At 43.1% G+C, this 19789-nt stretch overlaps 2 long non-coding RNA genes across 9 annotated transcripts; one reads left to right on the top strand and one right to left on the bottom strand.

Moving 5' to 3' along the window:
• Positions 1-12346: 12346 nt before the first annotated feature.
• LOC138955590 (uncharacterized) lies at positions 12347-16321 on the top strand. The gene is made up of 3 exons (XR_011452288.1): positions 12347-12539; positions 13420-13620; positions 16184-16321. It is a non-coding gene; the product is annotated as an uncharacterized lncRNA (long non-coding RNA).
• On the bottom strand, positions 16065-19581 carry LOC138955591 (uncharacterized). 8 transcript variants are annotated; one of them, XR_011452295.1, is made up of 4 exons: positions 19526-19555; positions 18587-18663; positions 16662-16778; positions 16065-16262 (listed from the first exon to the last, which is right to left on the bottom strand). It is a non-coding gene; the product is annotated as an uncharacterized lncRNA (long non-coding RNA). The 8 variants fall into 8 exon arrangements; XR_011452291.1 differs by lacking the exon at positions 19526-19555 and adding an exon at positions 19349-19490; XR_011452294.1 differs by lacking the exon at positions 19526-19555 and adding an exon at positions 19112-19229.
• Between the last annotated feature and the right edge of the window lie 208 nt (positions 19582-19789).

Below are 19789 nucleotides of genomic sequence, written 5' to 3'. Positions count from 1 at the left end.
CACGAACGAACATCGAATTCAAACCGAATAGTGAGTGAGATTGTCAGCTGAGGTAGAAAATCGCCACATCCCTCAGCACAGGCACTTCGTGAAGCACTGTTCGAAGTAGCTCCGGCGAACTTCCCTCTGTCGACTGGTGTCCCGTGCGGAACTTTGTAGAGGTACTCCTTCTCTTCTTGTAGCATGTGACGAGCTGCCTGCTTGATCATCCAGTACGTGCCCGTCTGGTTCTTGTCTGTGACCAAAACGAAGTCGTCAGTTTCACAGGGCAATGTCTGACTGTCGCCTGTGTTCTCACGAACCACCCGTTGAAAATATTTATTTCTGTGCACATTTTTTACTGCACGCACAGCTGATCGGTCCTTCAATCCTGTCACATATTCCTTTATAGAACACAGAGTGTAGCCCAGGGGAGGAGAAGAGAACAGCTAATCCGTACAACGCGAGCAGACGGTAGCGAAGTTTTTAGTTTGGGTGAATGGCATTTATACTTGTCTTGTCATGAAGCGAATTTGTCAACCTCAGTTATAAACGACTACATGAATGTTAGTGCCATGGGTTGTACATATCAATACTTCAGAGGGGAAGTGGGGTATTAAGTGTGGAGTTACGAGATAAGAAAAGCCGAATGCGAAAGTTTGTGTCAGTCGGCAACCGAGCTCACACAGGCACACAAAAACAGCTGTTCCGTTTTACTCCCCTGTTTGTACTACATCTTTCGAATTTGGGCATTTTGTGGTGTTTAGGGACAGAAAATAATTGGTTTAGTCCTGTTTCATCGGGACGTTAGCTCTTCTTCTTCTTCTTCTTGGCGTTCGCAGAGGTTACACAATCAGTCCAGCACTGGTGATAAATGTTGTCGTTTACTCCAAATTCTGTCGACTGCCGTATAGTTTGGTCTGTAAGGGAGTTGGTGACGGCCACACTTCTTTTCGTTCCTCATCTAGTAAGGGACATCGCTGTAAGATGTGTTCCGCTGTTTGGTCCTCTTGACCGCAGGCACAGGTTGGTGATGGCGCCAGCTTGAACTTTCGGTTCATGTGAGCATTGAGCCTGTTGTGGCCAGTACGCAGCCTGATGAGGTTGACTTGCTGCTCTCTGGACATTGTGTGGTAGTCATCTCTGTTTGTCCTTGGCCTCATCAATGCCTTGATGATTGTCTTCTGCTCACTAAAGCTGACACTGTTTTCAGGTTGGTCTTCCACGGCTCCTTCTTTTGCCAGCTCATCTGCCCTTTCATTTCCTGGTATCCCACAGTGTGCTGGTATCCACTGGAGGACAACTCTTCTGGTTTGTCTGACCATCTGTAATGCTTTGGCCAGCTGTGGGAGTTTGTCGTTCTCTAGGGCCTGAAGGACTGAAAGGGCGTCCGAGAGGAAGACAACTTGGTAGCAAGGGTCTGCGGAGTCCTGAACGAAGGAGGCGGCCTGCATGAGAGCTTCTGCTTCTGCTTTATAGTTTGTGCAGTGTTTGCCAGTGGCAACGCTGGATGTAGCTGTATGTCCCCCAGGGAACTGGATGAGAATGCCTGCACCTCCATTGAGCACGGCGTTAGTTGCTGATCCATCGGTGTATACATGGATCCACGCCTCTTTTGGGTACTGTTCGTCGATCAGGGCTAAGGTGAGTGCCTGTCGAGCTGTGTCATTCTGATCTTCTCCTGAGGTAACATGTGGAACACTGGTGCAGATCTGGATACCTGGTTTCTCTGTTGCCTTGGGGGTTTCCTCTTCTTCTTGAGTCAGAGGTAGAGTGTTCTGTGGAAGGACTTCCCTGTACTGTCGAGAAAGTCTCTTGCTCTCGTGTACAAAACTGCTCCGTTTAAGCCGGTTCTTGGTGAGGTTGCTCAGTCTGTGCTTCATGGGGTGGTCGGGTAGGCACTTGAGCTTCTCGGCCTGTACCATAGTCTTGGCTTCTCTTCTCTGACAGAGGGGTTGGATGGTGGTAAGCTTCTCCATTTCCTTGATGGGCGTGGATTTCATTGCACCGGTGATGAGTCGGAGGGCCTGGTTTTGCACACAGTCAAGGGTCTGCAGGTTTGTCTTGGCTGAGGTTGACCACGCTGTGGAGCCGTACTCGAGGTGGGGTCTGATTGTTCCCTGGTATACTGTCTTCAGTATCTTCTCGTTCGCTCCCCAGGTGGTACCTGCCAGCTTCCTGAGTATGGCTAGCTTGCGCCGGGCCTTCGTCTCTGCCTGTGCAATGTGTGGTTTCCAGGTCTGCCGTCTATCAAAGGTGACACCAAGGTACGTTGCTTCTTCATCCTCTCTCAGAGGAGTTCCACCAAGCCTAATGGTTCCGGCTTTCTGCTTTGGCGACAGTGTGAATAGGGTGGTGGAGGATTTCTCCTTGTTGATGGAGACGCACCAATCTTCTGCCCATGCGTTCAGCCTATCTGCCGCTTGCTGCATTCTGTAGGTGGCAGTACTTGCGTGCTTCTCCTTGCACCAGATCACAAGGTCGTCTGCGTAGAGAGCAGCTTTGATCCCCTTGGGCATCTCAGACACCAGATCGTCGATGAAGAGAAGGAAGAGTGTGGGGGAGAGGACTCCGCCCTGAGGGACGCCATGACGAAGGAGGAACTTCTTGCTTTTGGTCTGGTCGACGTTAACTCTTGCCCTGCGGTTATAGAGGTAAGAGCGAATCCACTGGTACATGTTGCTTGTCACGCCTTTCCTCAGCAGTTTTACAAGGAGTCCATCTTTCCAGACCTTGTCAAAGGCCTTCTGAAGATCTATCCAGGTGACGAAGACCAGCTTCTGTTCCTGAAAGGCATCTTCAACTTCTTGTGCCAGGTAAGTGACCTGATCTTCAGTGCTGCGGAACTGTCGGAATCCAGCATGTTCAGGGGCGAGGAGGTTCCTGGATTCCAGGTACCACCTGAGGCGCTCATTCACAATTCTCTCTTCACAACACAGCTGGTGAGGCTGATTGGGCGATAGCTGGTGGCCTTCTTTGGATCCTTCCCTTTTTTTAAGATGGGGATCATGATCGCTTCTCGCCAGGGTTGTGGTAGCGATCCTTCTTGCCAGCTGCTGTTGATGACCTCGAGTAGCTTGTTCTCTGCTGCACTACCAAGGTGGGTTAGCATCTCGTTGGTGATGCCGTCTGGGCCAGGGGACTTCTTCGCCTTTGACTTTTTCAGAGCTGAGTGCAGCTCGTGGAGTGTGAGTGGTTGACTCATGGCGTCCACTGTCGTCTGTCTGGCAGGTCTCTCTCTTTTCTCTCTTCTTGCTTCTCTCTGTTTCTCGGGGCTAACATGGAGGTTGCTCTCAGCTGCATAGCTTTCAGCAAATTGGTTGGCAGCATGCTTTCCAGTTAGCACCTTCCCGTTCTCTTCTAATGTGATCTTTCCTCTGCTGGTGTTCTCATCATTCAACTGCTTGGTGAGCCTCCAGAGCTTTCTGCCATCCTTCTCAAGGTTCAGAGAGCTTGTTTTCTCTTGCCAGCTTCTCCGTCTTGCCTGTAGCTTCTTTTTGAGAAATTTGGCTTTGGCTTCCTGGAGGCGGATGTTGTTGTTTTGTGACGGGTTGACTTCTGCTTCCCTTCTGGCGTCTGCCAGATCATCATCCAGTTCCTGCAATTCATTGCTCCAGTAGGGCTTATAGTCTCTCCTGGCACCCCTGGGAATGGACTCACGCGCTGCTCTGAGGATGCTCATGTTGAAGTCCTTCGCCACCATGTTGATGTCTCGACCCTCAACTCTGATGTCTTTGGTGAGTTCGCTGGTGCGGTGTCTAAAGAGGAACCAGTTCGCTCTTTTGTAGTTCCACCGTGGGAAGGAAGCTTCAGTGCAGGACTCCATGCCCAGGGTCAAAAAGACTGGCCGATGGTCAATTCCACCTAGCTGTTCTCCGACCTCTCTGTTGGTTAGCTGGTGCATGTCTTCCGTGCAGAAGGCTAGGTCAGGAGTTGATGTAGTGTGCCATCTTCTGGAGTAGAATGTAGGGCAGTCAAAGGGACTGTTCAAAAGGATGAGACCTTTGTCGTCCTGCCAGTTCTCCACCTCTTCTCCTCTCCGATCCAGGTGGTCATATCCCCAACTCTGTGAATGACTGTTGAAGTCACCCACCACGATGAAGTTGGAGGCCTTTGCGGGGATCGTGTCAAGGGCGAGGTGTCTATCATTGGGGCAGTAGAAGTTGACAAGATGGAATTCTGATGACTTCGTCTGGATTCGAATCACCTGATATTCGGAGTCCTCCATGTGCGTTTCTATCAAACAGGCATTGATGTTGTTCCTGATGAGGGTCAGGATTCCTCCTTTGCTTCGGTCTGTTCTGTCGGACCTAAGGCATTGGTAGCCTCTCACTTTGAAGGACTTTTGGGGTGTCAGGTGCGTCTCCTGAATACAGCAGATGTTGATGTTCTTCTCATGCAGGATATGCTCCAACTCTGTCTTCTTGTTCAGGATACTTTCTGCGTTCCAGTGCATGACCTGAAAAGGTCGCTGCTGACTGGGTTTCTTCCTGGTTGTGGTGGTGCCAGTCACTTTCCTCCCGCGTCCCCTGGCGTGACAAGACGGACGGGAGGGACCTCCAGTAGTTGGGGCTGGGTCCCTTTGAGGCATGGGACCCGACGCTGCTCCACCCTGGAGGGTCCTCAATGGGCGAGCGCCATTTCCATCTGTGCTGGTTGATTGTGTCATCATTTGCGTAAGTGCGTGTACCCGTGGTTTGTTAGAATGCGCCGTGCGGCCCGGGTCCTCCGTCTTCAGCATTCGGGGTTTTCTGTCGGGGTGACCTTAGCTCATGGCCCGTATGTCCTACCCTGAGAGCACAGGGGGGAGGATTTTCCGGGATCCCACCCGGAGCCAGTTTGGTCCGCGGCCGCAAGCGGCTGATCTCCATATCTGAAGACCGTTCCCCTATCCGCCACCCGGGGACGCGCTGGGTTGGGGGTGGTCGCCCCACTGAAAATCCCACACTGGGTTAAGAAAGATCAGCCTGTCCCAGTTAGCAGAAAAGGGTATGCTATCGACATTTGTAAAGCTGAAAAACATTCCCGAGAAGCCTGAATTTCAAGTTGTCAGTGTAGGCCTATGCTGTTGTCGATTAAAACACCGTGTGGTACAGATGGGTAAACCGGAACCATGCGTCTTTGTTATTGCCAATATGCTTTTGGATGTTGGCAAAAATGGCCGACTTGCGCAGCATTATGCTTTGATGATCGGAAGAGACCATCCAATCACAGCCCCCGAATTCCCCCACGTGTCCATCAGAATTGGTATATTGCAGTATTCATACAGTTTACAAGGCCAAGGCGCGGAGGTTGATGCGTGCAGAGAGGCCGTTGATGATATGCAGTTAGTCCATCTGTAAGAAAAAGCAATTTCGGTTGCCGATAGTACGGATAAAATCATGCAGATCAACGCTGCTGGTGAGCGGACAGAAAGACCGGGTTTGCGGGGGTCGTCGTCATGACGGTCACGTGGACACCAGCGCTCAAAGTAACCACACTCGTGTAGACCAGGAATGATCATCTGAAACATGTTGGCTTTCCTCTGCAAACACGCACATCATTAATGCAAACTTCAGCCCTGGTCTATTCGCATGCACATGTTTGCAAGCTTGACACTTGTGCAGAAGATAATGGTAGCAATGAGTTTCAACACCAACCAGCACTTTTTCCATCGGTTATCAAATTCACTATTTCTCCAGAAAAGGTGAATCTAACTAAAGGGAATGATAGGGATCTCTTCAAGCTTAAAATTTTTCCTGTGCCAGCCTCAGCATGAGCTATATATCCCGAAGGGAGATCTACGCGTAAAGCCGTGGTACTGTGGTGCAAAGACTGGGGTTTGCAGACACGAGTTAGTGGGAAGATCTTTGGTCCCACTGGCCTGCTGAAGAACGATCCAGTTCAAGATAACGATGAGGAACATGTTGAACTTTACAGTGTGGCGACAGCAAGATGCGTTCCCGTCCCAATCAAAGACAAATGGAATAAACAACTGACCGGTATTCACCGTATTGAGAAAGATGGCATCATGGGGTAGGTGACCACCGCTACAGATTGGTGTAGTAGAATGAACAACAACTGTATCAGTGTGGATTTCCTCAGACTTATTTTGAGCGCAAAAGGTCTCCACTTGATGTTACCAACTATACACAATATCGAGGTCGTCACAGAATGTTGTCACAACTCATTTCAAACAGCTTTTCAGCAGAAAGCCAAAACTGATTATTTCAAATATAGAGATAGTCTTTTTATTTGTACCGGATATGGATAACCGATATAAAGATAAAATAATGTTAAATCATATACTGTCCATCGTATTTATGAGAATATTTCTCATGATTTACTTAGTCTAAAGCACAACAACACCAAAATTGCCAAGAATCGATTTACGCCAAATGTTTAGAACGGCGACAATATTGCATTAAAGCTAGCGAGATACACAGTCTTTTCCACACTGTGCTTCTCTTTGGGATTCTGACAGGAACCTATATATATAGGCGTATATATAAAAAGAGAGCTTGCATTGTGACAACCTTCATCATTTCCTTTGGACGTTACAACCGTTTTCGGTTTGAGAGAGCGCATGGATATCAGTGTTGGACCACAGGAGTTTCAGAGGAAGACGACAGAGACGCTGAGTGGACTAGAAGGCTTTGATGAGATCATGGATGACGTTACTCGGCGGACAAAGAACACAGGTCGTCTAGAAATCATGAAATCTGGCTTTGAACTGAACAGAGAGAAATATCAGTTCATGAAGTAACAAATTAAGTCACATTGTTTGGGGCACACAATCCACGCAGACGGTGTCATACCGGATCCTGACAAGGTGACAGCCATCACTATGAACTCAGAACTATCAAAGGGTGCCACGAGACTGAGGCATGCTTGGTGTGATTACAGTTTAGGTCCTAGCTGTCATAAGTAACCTGTCAACAACAACTCTCACATATATTCTAGAGAACAAAACACACCGTTTAATTGCAATGGAGACTCCCATGTGCAACAAGATGCATTTGATCAAGTGAAGAAGCAGATCCGTAACCTATAACCTCTATTTATTCTACAGAGTCGAGCAACCTTCTATTGTCGTGCACACGTGTCTAGTTAAGGTCTGAGAGCCGTCCTGCTTCAGAAAGACAACAAGGATTGTTGTTTTCAAATTACATTTAGCCCATGTAGCCTACATTGATCAGTCCAGAAAAGCTTTTCATGTGGCAAGATGTCAAACTATCTTGTTTGACTTGACTCATTTGAACGAACATCAAGCCTCTCGTACCATTGATCTAAACAGAATCTGAATGACGTACCACAAAGATGTCAGCGCATGCTAATAGGTATAATACGGGTCGATGCCACAGTATGCAATGTTACAAGTTGTCAACACAGGTTGTTGCACTTGACTCATTTGGGTGTACTGCGTTTTCATGCCACACAAGTTACGCAATGTTCCCGGGTATGAGAGGGCGCCAGGATCAACAGATGCACTGAGCAGCAGAAGCACAGGCGCACGAAGTTGTGATCTGATCTTGGCCGGTCAGCAGAAATTGCGTTTATTCCTCGTGAGTTGTGACAGGACAATGATCCTGAGTTAGCGGCAAAGTAGATGGATGGCCAAAACAGGTCAAACCTTCCTCAATCACCACCAATCTGGCAAATGGTGAGTTATCTATGCCAGACCATTTGGTTACCTTCCACGACAGATTGTTGTGCCCACCAGCCACACGAAACATCCTCCACAAACTGCACAAAACCAACCAGGATGAAAACAAATGCCGTGGAAATACTAAACAGACAATCCCAGCACAACCAAGAAGACAGTCGTGATAACAACACCTCTCATCAGAAGAAAGCTGCACACGAACATGAGCCATTGGGACAGGTATAATTCCCTGCTAGACCTTGGTCACCAGGAGCTGATTTGTGCACAGCAAAGCATGTGCTCTCTAGTCCTAGTCATCACAGATTATTACGCCAGGTGGATTAAGATAAAGTCCGTGGAACACTACAATGTAATTGAAGTACAGATTCAGGAAGAAGCAGGAAATCAGGACGCATGCGCACATTCGCACCTCTTCCTAAACTTGTTTGCACCGACCATTTCCTTGATGTACCGCAACTTTGTAAGCCCTGTGTGTATGTGTGTGTGTGTGTGTCTGTCTGTCTGTCTGTCTGTCTGTCTGTCCGTCTGTCTGTCTGTCTGCGTGTGTTTCTGTGTGTGTGCTCATCTTTCTTTTGTCCGTCCACGTACACTTTGTGTTATTCTACATGTCGTCCTTGTCCAGTGTAAACCTTGTGACTCAATGTTTAGTATTGTCTAACGGCTAGGACAGTCATGCTGTTCTCTGGCAATCTATCGAATCTCGCTTCAAGCTCGTCTGCTCACAGTACCCTTGTGTTACCTGAGCATATGCTTATTATAGTAAATATATTTTATTTTCTGAGTAGATCCGTTTGCTTGCCCTCAGGCACTGAGAGAGAGAGAGAGAGAGAGATAGAGAGAGAAAGAGAGAGTGAGAGAGAGAGAGAGAGAGAGAGAGAGAGAGAAGGAGAGAGAGAGAGAATCAGAATCAGAATGTTTTATTCGCGGAAACAATGGTTTTTAGCGAAAGGGTGTTGTGGGGTTGGGATGTCGACGTACAGAGCTTTCTGGATACCGAAACATGCACGATCGCGAAAAGATTCTCGCTGCTGGAAGTCCGATAGCGAGTCAATCTGTGCACACAGGTGTAGGGAGGTGCATGTCCGTCACACAGGGGTCTTTGTTCATTATTACCGCTCATCTCTTAACAGCTGTTAAAGCTGTGGTCTACACTAGGCGAAAAGTCACGTTTTGGCACTATAACGTGGCATATAACATGAAACATGAAGTTACTCAACTGAATTTGTGCGATTCACATCAAGTTAGAAAAACTGCTGTAACGCAATAAAATCCCTGGGATTTTAGCGGGGTGCAAAACACGGTAAAACATCGAGTTTTGGTGTCTGCGTTTTGGACGTTTTCGCTACGTTAACGCACGGCGATTCACGTCGTGTTAAACGCGTTTCAGCAGTGCGCAAAACACCACAAAACCTATGGAGTTACGATAAGTTTTTCTGGTTTCTAAAACTTGATGTTAGAGTGTTGTTTTGATGGATTATTCTGCGTTTTAATCAGCCTGGTGCCGAACCCCGGCCGCCTCTCGGCGAGTCTGCAGAATCAGGCGATTATCGGCTCCCTCTCTCTCTCTAGTTTCTCTATCAGCACGGTCACACACACACACACACACACCGTCATACACACATTCACACCGTCACTGCACACGGCACACACACATGCACACACACACACACTGTGACTGACACTGACTGACCGTCACACACACACACACACACACACACACACGGGCACACAGTGACACACACACACACCCCTTGAACTGACACACACACACACACACACACGCACACGCACACACAACTGAACACACACATACACACACTGATCATCAGTTTATAAATGTGAAACAAAAAGTGCAGTGCATGTATACATTTTTGGGGTGTATCTCCTATTTCCTCTATATGAGCCTTGTCACAGTACAGTGTACACGAGAGTATGCATTGCCCGCGCGTTGAGCAGAGAAAGTAAGTCATTCTAGTTGACAATTTTGTGCACCCAGATTTTAGTTTCCTCAGTTCTATATTCGTATGCAACACTTTCGCACTAGGCGAGTTAATCGTTTTCCCATGTGTTGCTTGGGACCTGTAAGGTCCAGAGAAGCGGCGACTGACCACAGATAGGCCTTTGTTCTACTTCCCCCCCCTCCCCGAAGCATCCCTCCGAGATGGTGGCTACTTGACTGGACTTGAAACTTTCTCAACTTGTACAGTACAGACTGAAGTGACTCGAATTTGAGTTTTGGGATTTCTCTTGCTCTACCTTTTCTGATAATGTTTTACTCACCTCGTTTTTAGATGCAATACATAATGTCTCTTTACATTTAGTCAAGAAAGTTTTGACTAAATGTTTTAACATAGAAGGGGAATCGAGACGAGTGTCGTGGTGTATAGAGCGATTCAGACCAAACTACTCGACCGATCTTTATGAAATTTGACATGAGAGTTCCTGGGAATGATATCCCCGGACTTGTTTTTATTTTTTTCGATAATTACCTTTGATGACGTCATATCCGGCTTTTTGTAAAAGTTGAGGTGGCACTGTCACACCCTCATTTTTCAATCAAATTGATTGAAATGTTGGCCAAGCAATCTTCGACGAAGGCCGGACTTCCGTATTGCATTTCACCTTGGTGGCTTAAAAATTAATTAATGACTTTAGTCATTAAAAATCTAAAAATTGTAAGAAAAAAAATATATAAAACGATCCAAATTTACGTTCATCTTATTCTTCATCATTTTCTGATTCCAAAAACATATAAATATGTTATATTTGGATTAAAAACAAGCTCTGAAAATTAAAAATATAAAAATCATGATCAAAATTAAATTTTCGAAATCAATTTGAAAACACTTTCATCTTATTCCTTGTCGGTTCCTGATTCCAAAAACATATAGATATGATATGTTTGGATTTAAAAACACGCTCAAAAAGTTAAAACGAAGAGAGGTACAGAAAAGCGTGCTATCATTCTCTGCGCAACTACTACCCCGCTCTTCTTGTCAATTCCACTGCCTTTGCCACGAGCGGTGGACTGACGATGCTACGAGTATACGGTCTTGCTGAAAAATTGCATTGCGTTCAGTTTCATTCTGTGAGTTCGACAGCTACTTGACTAAATGTTGTATTTTCGCCTTACGCGACTTGTTTTTTTTAAAAATTTGCCAAGCACATCATTGTGGGGCTTTTAATCAAAAAAAAATCAAGCATCCGTCTACAACGTATCCTCATTCATCCTTCAACATTTACACAATACTGAAATATCTCAATGCTAATTCATATCCTAACATCACAATCAAATCAATAGGTCTACCATATCTATACTTACTGATACACATTTTTGAAATGAGCAAAATATGATTAATAATTTTGTTTATGGGGGTTTGCACTTCTGGAGAGTATCCAAACAATACATCTTTTTCTGTTAATATAATATTTTCTCCCGTATTAACAAATATACATCTTCTAACATTTTCCCAAAACAATTTCATTTTACTACATTTCCAAAAGAAGTGTTCAATATAATCAATTTCATTACAAAGACTACATAAACTATTTTCTTTTAACTTCATTTTATGCAACAAAATATTTGTGGGATAAATATTATGTAAAATTTTCCATTGGAGTAACTTTAATCTTTCTTCGCTTGTACATGCACTTGCCAGGACCCAATACTTTTCGTCAATGCAAATGTTATATTTGTGGGACCAAAATTTTACAGCGCAGGGTTCACTGGCTTTGGATTGCGTTAATATCGCACGAAATTTCTTCGGGGAAGGGTTATTTAGCATGCCCTGAAAACAGGTCGCAGGATGCTCGTCACCCGCGTCTGTGTTGTCCCGCAGTGCTCGCGCGCAGAGGGCCGTGTGCAAAGCGTTGTACTCAAACAGCCTTGTGGCGCTATATCCGACAATGGCACAAATATGTTGAAATGACACAATATTTTCGTCTATCCATACATCACGTACAGAATGGTAGTTATGTATTATAATTTAACACATATAGTAAGAGGTCCTTCGTATTGGAAATTTAATGACAGCCTTTTGCGTGATTCTGAGTTTGTTGACAAAATTAATGTGTTTTTGGAACAATATATGAATGATCATTCCGAGGACAACCCCCACGACAAATGGGATTTCTGTAAAATTCAGATAAGGGAATTCTGCATACGATTTAGTAAAAATAAACATAAGCAAAACATTGATAATAAATCTATGTTGCAAAATCAACTTAACGAAACAGACAAGAAATTGTCAGTTGATACAAAAAATCAGGATCTGTTAACACAAAGAGAAAATTTAAAGCACAAACTTGAAATATTCAATATTCAAGAAGCAAAGAGTGCACAAGTAAGATCTTGAGAAAGATTTATTGAACAGGGTGAGAAAAACACTCGCTACTTCTTGAATCTCGAAAAGGTAAGAGCAAACGTTAAGCTAATGGACAAATTAATGGATGATTCCGGGAATATGATTACATCACAAGAAGAAATAATGAAAGAACAAACACAATTTTACCACGATGTATTTGGAAAAAATATTGATTTTGACGAAAATAAAGCTGAACGTGAAGTTGATGGATTAAATATTCCACAGTTAACACAAGAACAGAAAGCTGACATGGACCGTGAATTTACTATTGAGGAAATTGGCAGAGCATTACAGTTATTAAAGGGATAGTCTCCGCCGGGAAAAGGCCTTCAGATCGCTTTCAAAGCATCACCGTAAGATTCTACGTTACAAATAATGCTACCATCCATGAGGAATAACTTAACTTTGCAAATTCAACAGTTTTGATAGCTAATTAATTGTCGTAACAGAATCCAAGGAAAGAGCACTCTTGTAATGGTTGGGTGATTTCCCTTGTCAAATGTGTCAACAATGGCGTCTCCCTGCGATCATTGTAGTCTGAAAGTGAAAAGGTAAGTGTTAACGTTGTCTGACAGGAAATAAAGCTTTCAATAGGACAAGTCAGTATCAGTGTACAAGTTGCTCTCAGCAGGACTGCAAATGAATCGATCGATGCGAGTCAAAAAGCCCTGTTGTGTAGCACTCAAAATGATTCGAAGATCATGCTCGTACTTTGTTTAGAAGCAGTACTCAGATTATCTTGGACATATGTGTTGCCTGTTGGTGATCATTTCAAATATATGTCTCTAAAGTTGCGCTTTAACCTATAAGCTCATGCATGTGTTTCAAATTCCATTCATGTCACTGATCGAACACAGGGAACAGTAAACGTGCGAGAGTTCGAAGCAAAGCGCATTCATGTTTCAGACAAATACTGAAATAGAGAGCTCTGAAAATTATGGCTTTTCTCATAATAGTAACCCAAAAGAGAAGAAATTATACTTATCCCTCTGAACAATGTCGAGGATATCAGTGTCTTGTGCATTTGTTGTGTGTGTGTGTGTGTGTGTGTGTGTGTGTGTGTGTGTGTGTGAGAGACTTGTATCACTGTGTGTGTGTGCATGAATGTGACTGTGTGTGTGTGTCACTTTGTGCATGAGTGTGATTATGTGTGTGTTTGTGTGTGTGTGTGTGTGTGTGTGTGTGTGTGTGTGTGTGTGTGTGTGTGTGTGTGTGTATTATGCTTGTGATATATATAAATTGTATTTTTGTATACACGTGAAAAAAAGAGTACAAACTACACTGTTGTGTAGTTGTGTGTCAGCTGTCAAAACTCAAGTGAGCTTTTCCTGATTATGATTGAAGTTTGCTACAAATAACTCATTAACTGTAAGGGAGATTGATTAATATATATATAGTGTATTCTTTTCAAGCATTTGTCTTTATTTTCAGGCTATGGAAGTTTTACATTCAAAACAACAAGCGGCCAGGCTGCTCGTTCAACTTCAAGAGAAAAGTGCACATCGAGGCAGGATAGGGAGAGGAATTAGCAGAGGTGTGAGCTAATGCAGAGGCAAGGACTGGTCCAAGTCTTCTCAAACTGAAATTGGTTTGCTGGGCAAGGGGAAGGCTGATCCGAATAACAATTTGAAGGTAAGTGAGGACTAGTTATACTTATAATATTAATAGATACTTTCTCTGTGTGCAGGAGTTAAAAGAAAAAGACTTATGATGTTAGAGCCAAGGGTAATTTTGTGAATTCCAATAGAGTGCTATCACATTCATCCAACTGAACAATGTCAAGAAAATCAGTGCGTGTTGTGTACTTGTTATGTGTGGATGTGTGTGTGTTTTAAGAATGTAATGTGTGCAGAAAATAAGTAAAATTGTGTGTAAGTGGGGGTGTAAATAGTGGTCTGGGTGGCCCAAAAAACTATTTGAAGGTGAATCAGGACTATAGTTATAAGTACTTTCTCTCACTGCTTCGCCCCCTCAAACCCCACGCCTCCTCCAAACTCAATCATTCGAGTTAAAGTACCTTTTTATTCTGCAAGATTTGTGAGGTCGAAGACTTTGTTACAGGGTATACTAAATAATGACTAACGGTGAGGTTTTTAGGTCTCAGTCACAAATTACATTACCGGTGCTTTTTTTTCATTCTAGGGAATGTGTGTATTTCCTGGTTTCAAAAAATATTGAAAAAGAATGAAAATTCAGCTTCAGCATCCAGATTTTGTCAAGATATTTTGTGCAGTTATATTTCAGTACCCACAACCTTTTAGTGTCTCATAAAGGGAAATAAATGAACAGTCCTCACAATTGGGGTGCTGTACCGTGAACCCCCCCCCCCCCCTTTTAAAAACCTTTACAATTCAAGATCTCCCCTATATTTAGACCTTGCTTTTAAGATTTTCTGGTCATAACCTATGCAAATTCACCTTCATTTTAAGACTTCCTATTTTTAAATACCTGATTTTATCAGATTTTGGGAGATCGTAAAAGGGGGTTCCACTGTAATATGAATTCTGTTTTAGCTACACCTGTATGCTGTTTGTAAAGAAGGATATTTTACAGATTGAGGGGATCATTTCTGCCTCCATAATGATCGTTATGATCTGACACATTGGCTAACAGATTCCATGATCATGCTGTTATGTAGGAAGTCATAATAATGATGTGTAGGTTTTTGAATTGTGTCTGCTTTGCAGTTCAAATAGATATCTGCCTTCCTGTTCATTTTTTTTTTCAAATAAGACAATCCCTGAAGCACATTTTCCAACCACATGTCAAACAGCAGGTCTGCTTAGCTTGAAACATAAGTATTGAATAATTATATCAAATTATAATAATAATAATAATAAAGATAGCTTATATAGCGCCGCTTCACAAATTTAACTATGCTCTTAGCGCTGTACATCGAGATATAACAATTTCAATAATATAAATACAAAGATGATATTATAATAATACACATTTACAAATATCACTCACGTGCATACATCCTCGTGCACACCACGCGCATACACACTCCCACTCATTAACAAGTGCTTCCATCCCCCTGCCACTGAGATGTTCATATACCCCCCTGGACAAGCTCACACCATGTCCGTCTCCTCTCTGGACTGTACATACACTCAGCAAGAAAAAGAAAGACTAAATGCAAATTTCATACAGAACCCTATAGCTCAATCAAAGCTGAAGCAACTATACAAAACAAAAACAAAAAACAAAAAAAAGACACATTCAAACAACAAATCTAACTTCACCTCTAACAGTCTATTTGTATTTTTGACCAAATTATGACATTTTACACTGATTGAGACAGTCAGTGTTCCTCAAGGTGAACAAGGACTGTCAAGGCAGGGGGGGGGGGGGGGGGGGGGGTTCTGGGGTTTCCGGAAACCTCCCCCCCAGCCAAAAAATAAAAAATAAATTTGTGTTTTTTTTGTGTTGTTTCAATTTTTGGGGTATTAATCAGTGACAAAATCTGCTGCCTGAAACTGGTATTAAATGATCATCCTCAGAATGCACCAGATTGCACCATTTGCATCCTTTTTTTCAGAATTTTCCGGGGGGGGCATGCCCCCGGACCCCCCTAGCAAGCTAGGCGCTTTGACCTTTTTGCGGTTGAGCACTTGACAGATGCTGCTACAATACCTCTTGTAGAGAAAATTTTTAGAGATACAGTGGAGCCCTTTTAAGATATATATTTATATACAGCAAACTCAATCAAAGAAAAGCAGAATGTCTTAGAATAGAGGTTATAAACAGGAATCTGAGAAAGTAGTGTCTTTTAAGACAAATGTTGTGTTTTTTTAAAAGGGGGGGGGGGGGAGGGCAAAGTTATGGTTTCACTGTACAATGCAATGGTAAACTGGGCATTCATTTCAAGTAGCCAAAGATGTGTAACTGACACACTTTTGCTCGTCAGGAGCACTAGAACACGTCACATTTTCACACTTGTCAGTGTGAGAATGCTAAGTGTGTCAGAATGCTGGAAAGCCAATGCCCACAGGTATATCCCATCCCCCCTCTCCCACCCACCACCACCTTTTACTCACACTTGCAATCCATTACGTACATGAATAGATTACAAACACTCTTCTGTAACTCTTTATTTTCACACTTTTTCTTGCATTTGGTTAATTTTTTCAACCCTTTTCGAAGTTTGAATTAAGTGTCTTCACTGATGGGTGATTTTCTGTTTATGCTCCAGGACTTCAAGGCACTGGTGCTTGATGACAGCAGGCTCCTACTGGCCCACACACAAAGAAGAGATTGAAGATGCCCTGGTCCTGGAAGAAGAAGAGGGAAAGATCAATAAAGCCAAACGATACGCATCATTCAGTTATATTGAGGAAAGATATTGGCTATTCGGGTGAAGGTGTAAGAGTTGCCATGTGCAGTTGCTGTGTATGGGTCATAGGAATGACATTATACATCCAACTGGCCAGTAAACTGACTTTCTTCCTTGTTGCCTGCATTGGAGTACATTGTGGTGTTAAACAAAGTGCGTTTCTGTGTGGGTTGGTTTACACATGCTCTGTCACATTCCATATTAGACGGCCAGCTGAGACTGCAAAATAGTGCATGTTTGTACATTAAAAAAACAATTAAAAGGAATTCTAACCAGAACCAATCGATACATAAATGTTATTTGTATTTTTGACAAAAATATGACATTTTATACACACCTTGCAGGGGCGGATCAGTTCATTTTATGGGTGTGAAGGCGCGAAGCGCCGAGCCGACGGTGCAAAGCGCCTAGCTTGCTAGGGGGGTCCGGGGGCATGCCCCCCCCCCGGAAAATTCTGAAAAAAAGGATGCAAATGGTGCAATCTGGTGCATTCTGAGGATGATCATTACCAGTTTCAGGCAGCAGATTTTGTCACTGATTAATACCCCAAAAATTGAAACAACACAAAAAACCCACAAATTTTTTTTTATTTTTTGGCTGGGGGGGAGGTTTCCGGAAACCCCAGAACCCCCCCCCCCCCCCCCCCTCGTCCGCCCCTGCCTTGACAGTCCTTGTTCACCTTGAGGAACACTGACTGTCTCAATCAGTGTAAAATGTCATAATTTGGTCAAAAATACAAATAATGTATATAGTTTTTTGCTTTTTTAATGTACTGTAATCTACCTTGTAAGCGCCGTTAGTACCTAGTAAACGCCCACCCCCAACATTTGGATCAGTGTTTGAACATATGTTGTGTGTGTGGTGTTTTTTTTATTATGTGCACAGTTCTGCACCTTGTAGAGACATTTTCATTCTAGAGAACGCTGACAGACAGCTATATATTTATTTATTTCATACTCTCCGCACTGGAGTATCTCTAGATAGCCCCTCAAAAAGAAGACGAGGGAGCGTCTTCTGAAGTTGAAGAGTTCTGCTTTCAGTGATTTCCAGGGAGCATGTGAAACGACCAGTGTTTGATAACACCACTTCCCTCTGAAAGATTTTAGCTTTCTAAAATAAACTTACCCCTTTCTTCGTCACATCAATGTCTTGGATCAGTATCAAAGACTGACAGAATGACTATTCATTTCGTGTTTTTTAGGATGTGTGTACATTCACTCTCACTGAATGAATTTTTGTGTTTGGTTTTTAGTGTTTTTTCTTTCTGTTTAGACACTTGCATATCAAGTGAAAGATACATACAGGGTGACTATTTGTGCATGGAAACAGCTGACATGAGCAATAAAGTCTGGGGAAGGATCGTGAAAGTGTATTGATTAATGCGTTGAATTCACAGGTCTAGTAAAACTTGTGCAAAACAAATATATACAGGTGTTGAAAAGTGCTCGAATTCCAAGAATAGTTTCATGTGTAGCACCTTTGAACTGTGCAGAGAGAATGTATGCCTGTGGATTTGAGATCTACATGGAATAAAATAGACACTGCTCTTGACAATTGAGTATGTTTTTGTGTGCGCATGTTGTTTGGTTTATTGATAATAATTGACTTTTGGTCAAGATGTAACCATGAATTTCTGTAGCAAAGATGCAATGATAAAAATAGACAGAATATGATCAAATAATAAGACACTGGGCTGCAAATTGCTTTTAATTGTCATTGTATTTATCTGTAAACTGATCATGATTTCCATGGCATGATTAATGCAGTGGAACCTCCCTTCTATGACCCCCCAATTTAAAACTCCCTTCTTTTTAAGACCTTGTTTTCTCACATTTTCTGTTCATAACCTCTGTAAAATTACCCCCATTTTAAGACTCGTTCCTTTTTTAGACTCGATTTTCTCAGATTGTTTGAGGTCGTAAAAGAGGGGTGCCACTGTAGTAATAATGATTCTTCAGAAATTGAACACAGGTGCTGCAGTTTTTTTATAACCATGAAGAAGAAAAATACTGTTTCAAAACTTTGACAGTGTCTTATCCTCAAACGTACACCTTTTTAAAGAATCCATAACTTTTAATCACTCAACAAAATTGCCTGCAGCTCAAGTGAACCAGAAATGGGGAACAATTGGCCACACTCAAGGAATCGGTTCCTGGCAACTTTTCTGTCGGTCGCGCAGCCTGAGAGAAACATGACAGAGTTAGTTACTCAAGATAAAAGATAAGCTTGACTTACATCAGAATTATGAACATTTAAACTCACCTTGAGCTTTGTCCAAAATATTTTAAACCATTATTGCCACACATTGCAAGAATGTTTGATGTCCGGGTGCTTTTCCCCTGAAAATTAAAAAAAATAGTTTTAGTAATTATAGCAACATATAAACCACTAAGTGTAAACCAAAGGCTGGCCAATTACATACAGTTCTACAGCAACATCAGTTCTGAACATGAAGCTTTCAACATGCACAGCGACACTTAAAAATGGCAGTTAAAAAAGAAAGGATGAATGAGATTCTGCCGCATTTAGTGTTTGCTTCAATGAACGCCGTCCGAGGAAGAATGTGATCTTCGTTAAAAAGTTACCCTTTCACAAAGCCTTACAATAAGCTTCAATCATAGTTTTTCCTGCAAAATCACAACATTAAAAACTTTAGGCACAGAAAAACTCATACCGCTGACAATATAAAATGTCAGTTATAAATAACATTTTCTGTTGCACTACATCCAAAGACTGTGCTGACTGACCTTACTTTTTCCATCTCAAAACAATTTTTAGGGGGATTACCTACTCTGTCTGTCTGTCACAGTGTCAGGGCTCAGTCTCCTATACAGTGCACCACAGGAGCTTGTACCCAACTGCCAGTTGATCATTATTTACTCCTGCATGTACGCCCTTACCAGGCTAGCGAATGCGTAGTATACGTGTAGTTGTAAGAAGACTGTAGGGATGAAGGAGTAAATAATGATCGACCGGCACTTTGATACAAGCTCCTGTGCAGTGCACAGACACACACACACACACCGTGGCGTGTCCGTGTTCAAACCAAAACTGGACTCAATCGACCCTGCACACTACACGTTCGTGCACTCGCTTGATGGATGCTTCATTCGCTCAACACACCAGCAGACACACAGACAAAAACGGCAGCAACATTTGTCTAGGTCTGTCCAAAGTCTACACAACACTTGCTTTACTTACAAATCCCGGCAGCAGGAGAGAGCTCTATGTCGTGGGTAGTAAGCGCACACCGCCACACGACGGTAACACTCATGCAGTGCAATCCAACTTTCCCACTGCTTGTTGTTGATAACTTTGCATTTTGTGAGTCGAGCATGAATTTCTCGTAATTCTGTGTCGTTCCCAGTCAGTCTACTGGTTTCTGAACCACCTTGAGTCGATTTCTTACAGGAACGTGTGGGCTTTTTCGCACTAAGCGGCCATCCAATCCGCCATTGTTTTGAG

The sequence above is a fragment of the Littorina saxatilis genome, unplaced genomic scaffold, assembly GCF_037325665.1.
Source record: "Littorina saxatilis isolate snail1 unplaced genomic scaffold, US_GU_Lsax_2.0 scaffold_390, whole genome shotgun sequence".
Lineage (NCBI taxonomy): Eukaryota > Metazoa > Mollusca > Gastropoda > Littorinimorpha > Littorinidae > Littorina > Littorina saxatilis.
This window is presented reverse-complemented; position numbering and strand designations above follow the sequence as displayed.